This window comes from Lolium rigidum, chromosome 2 (genome assembly GCF_022539505.1).
Source record: "Lolium rigidum isolate FL_2022 chromosome 2, APGP_CSIRO_Lrig_0.1, whole genome shotgun sequence".
NCBI classification, from domain to species: Eukaryota; Viridiplantae; Streptophyta; class Magnoliopsida; order Poales; family Poaceae; genus Lolium; species Lolium rigidum.
The window spans coordinates 144,605,218-144,609,354 of NC_061509.1; positions in this window are offsets into that span (position 1 = coordinate 144,605,218).

Consider the following 4,137-nt stretch of genomic DNA (forward strand, 5'->3'; position numbering starts at 1 on the left):
GTGGAAAGATCCGATGAGGCAGAGGAGGAAGAAGACATGATGGCGCAGGAGGGCTTTTGGAGTGCTAATGCGAAGGGGATAAAAAAGCGAACTGTTTGGAGCGGTTAAATAAAAGGGGATATAGTGGAGATTCAATGCCACAGCAGTTTCCGAGGAGGTGGTGCCCAAAGAAAAAAAAAACTGCCAGGTCACGCGGAGAAGTTGAGAAGGCAAGGCATCATGATGAAGGATACTGCGACGGTTTTGCTCTGCCACGACATGACCCGACGAAGAAAAGCAGAGTGATTTTGGAATTATCAATTCCAAAACCAGGGGGGCATCTGTTATCACCAGAATTTGACCGAGTCAGAGGTGGGCCGCGATCAAGATGGGCTTGAAGAATATACATGAAAGAATATACGTGAATCGGCCTTATATGCAAAGTTTGGGCTAGTTTGCTCGTGTATCTGTAATATAGTAGGATACGTGTCGGTTAGTTAGAGTTTGGCTCGTGCACGGTTGGGATTATTCCCACGTTAGAAAGTCTACGGACTATAAATATGTATCTAGGGTTTATGAAATAAACAACAATCACGTTCATCACAAACCAATCTAGGCGCATCGCCAACTCCCTTGTCTCGAGGGTTTCTTCCGGGTAAGCATCATGCTGCCTAGATCGCATCTTGCGATCTAGGCGATACAAGTTTATTCGTTATCCATGCGTTGCTCGTCATCGAAGCCTTTTTGATGGCGAGCAACGTAGTTATCTTAGATGTGTTAGGGTTAGCATTGTTCATCGTATCATATGCTATCGTCGTGCAACCCTTAGACATCTAGCCGCCCTTACGCCTATCTTAGGTGTAAGGGCGGCACCCCGCTTGATCATTATTTAGTAGATCCGATCCGTTATGGTTGCTCCTTGTTCTTCAAGGATTAGTTTAATATCTGCATAGTTAGGCCTTACAAACGGGTTGAAGGATCCAGTGGCGCGTAGGGTGTAGTTTGCTAGCCCTAGACAGGATGTTCTGGGGATCAACCTCATGTTGGTTTTTAGGCCTTGTCTAGGGTCGGTTTACGGTCACCGTGCATGGCCGCCAGGCTCAATCACGAGTAGGATGTTCCGATTATGCGGTGAAAACCCTAAATCGTAGTAGGTCGTTTTAGCTTTATTTTGATCAAGCAGGACCACCATATATTCGTACACCTCGTGCGAATCATGGGTGGATCGGCTCTTTGAGCCGATTCACGAGGACAACCCGAGAGCCGATCGAGGCTCGTATTTAATGTTTACGTGTATGCCATGCGGAAACTAAGCGAGGCACATCCATCACCTTCCCGACCAGGTATAGGTCAGGTGGCACGCCCTTGCACCAGCATCGGACGTGCGTGCCGGAGTCTTTGCGGGCCGTCGCTCGGAGGGACCAGGGCCAGCCGCAGTCCTGGGAGCCTCCCGGCTCTACTGTGTTGCCCGTCGCTGCTCGCCGGTGGGTTTCTGACCGCAACATAGGGATCATCGATCGAGTGCACACACACATTATTAGAGGCACCCGCGCCTTTGCGCATAAAGTGCATGCGTATATATAAGTGTATTTCTTGGCCACCAACGATATATAGATCGAGAGAGAGAGATTGAAATATATATATATATCCCCAAGAATATGTTCAAATATATATTGAAATATATGCACGAATGATATGCAAGGTATGCCATGCGCGCATGCACACTATTTATATATATATTATGAGACTACTTAATCAAATGTGTTTTCATTCGAGATCGAGAACTTGTCAAAATTCAAGTTAACTAATTTATCAGCGCTAATTAGTTGGTCGCCTGCTTGATGCACAATTAAGTGTCGTTGGCCTATATATATGTAGGGTTTAATTAGGGTTTAGGGTTTAGGGTTAGCTAGCTAGGGTTTTAGGGTTAGGGTTAGGGTTAATTAGGGTTTAGGGTCTATATAGGGTTTAGGGTTTAGGGTTTGGGGTTTAGTGTTTAGGGTTTAGGGTCTAGCTAGGGTTAGGGATTAGGGTTTAGTGTTTAGTGTTTAGGGTTTAGGGTGTAGTGTTTAGGGTTTAGGGTCTAGGGTTTAGGGTTTAGTATTTAGGGTGTTTAGGGTGTACGTTTAGGGTATAATTAGGGATTATGGATTAGGGTTTTAAGGTTTAAGGTTTAGGGATCATTGATCGAGTGCACACACACATTATTAGAGGCACCTGCGCCTTTGCGCATAAAGTGCATGCGTATATATAAGTGTGTTTCTTGGACACCAACGATATATAGATCTAGAGAGAGATTTAAATATATTTAGGGTTTATGGTTTAGGGTTTAGGGTTTATGGTCTAGGGTTAGGGTTTAGGGTTTAGTGTTCAGGGTTTAGGGTTTAGGGTGTAGTGTTTGATGTCTACGTTCCCCCTCCTTTCCTGGAGACAGTGTTGGGCCTCCAAGAGCAGAGGTTTGTAGAACAGCAGCAAGTTTTCCCTTAAGTGGATCACCCAAGGTTTATCGAACTCAGGGAGGAAGAGGTCCAAGATATCCCTCTCATGCAACCCTGCAACCACAAAGCAAGAAGTCTCTTGTGTCCCCAACACACCTAATAGGTGCACTAGTTCGGCGAAGAGATAGTGAAATACAGGTGGTATAAATAAGTATGAGCAGTAGCAACGGTGCCGTGAAAATAGCTTGTCTGGCGTGTAGTTGATGGTGGTGGTATTGCAAGCAGATAGTAACACAAGTAAAACAAGTAAACAAGCAGTAGTAACGCAGCAGTATTTAGGAACAAGGCCTAGGGATTACACTTTCACTAGTGGACACTCTCAACATTGATCACATAACGTAATAGATAAATGCATACTCTACACTTTTGTTGGATGATGAACACATTGCGTAGGATTACACGAACCCTCAATGCCGGAGTTAACAAGCTCCACAATAATGCTCATGTTTAAGTAACCTTATAGTGTAAGATAGATCAATAGACTAAACCAAGTACTAACATAGCATGCACACTCGTCACCTTCATGCATATGTAGGAGGAATAGATCACATCAATATTATCATAGCAATAGTTAACTTCGCAATCTACAAGAGATCATGATCATAGCATAAACCAAGTACTAACACGGTGCACACACACTGTCACCTTTACACACGTGCAGGAGGAATAGAACTACTTTAATAACTTTGCTAGAGTAGCACATAGATAAATTGTGATACAAACTCATATGAATCTCAATCATGTAAAGCAGCTCATGAGATTATTGTATTGAAGCACATATGAGAGAGATGAACCACATAGCTACCGGTACAGCCCCGAGCCTCGATGGAGAACTACTCCCTCCTCATGGGAGCAAGCAGCGGTGATGAAGATGGCGGTGGAGATGGCAGCGGTGTCGATGGAGAAGCCTTCCGGGGGCACTTCCCCGTTCCGGCGGCGTGCCGGAACAGAGACTCCTGTCCCCCAGATCTTGGCCTCGCGATGGCGGCGGCTCTGGAAGGTTTCTGTGGTTTTCGTCGAACGTATCAGGGTTTTCGCGACGGAGGCTTTAAATAGGCGAAGAGGCGGCGCCAGAGGGTCGAAGGGGTGCCCACACCATAGGGTGGCGCGGGCCCCCCGGCCGCGCCGGCCTAGGGTTTGGGTGGCCCGTGCCCCCTCCCCGGTGGCTCTCGGGTGTTCCGGATGGTTCCGGGAAAAATAGGAACCTGGGCGTTGATTTCGTCCGATTCCGAGAATATTTCGTTACTAGGATTTCGAAACCAAAAACAGCGAGAAAATAGGAACCGGCACTTCGGCATCTTGTTAATAGGTTAGTTCCAGTAAAATGCACGAATATGACATAAAGTGTGCATAAAACATGTAGATATCATCAATAATGTGGCATGGAACACAAGAAATTATCGATACGTCGGAGACGTATCGCATCCCCAAGCTTAGTTCTGCTCGTCCCGAGCAGGTAAAACGATAACACAGATAATTTCTGGAGTGACATGCCATCATAACCTTGATCATACTATTTGTAAACATATGTAATGAATGCAGCAATCCAAACAATGTATATGACATGAGTAAACAAGTGAATCATAAAGCAAAGACTTTTCATGAATAGCACTTCAAGACAAGCATCAATAAGTCTTGCATAAGAGTTAACTCATAAAGC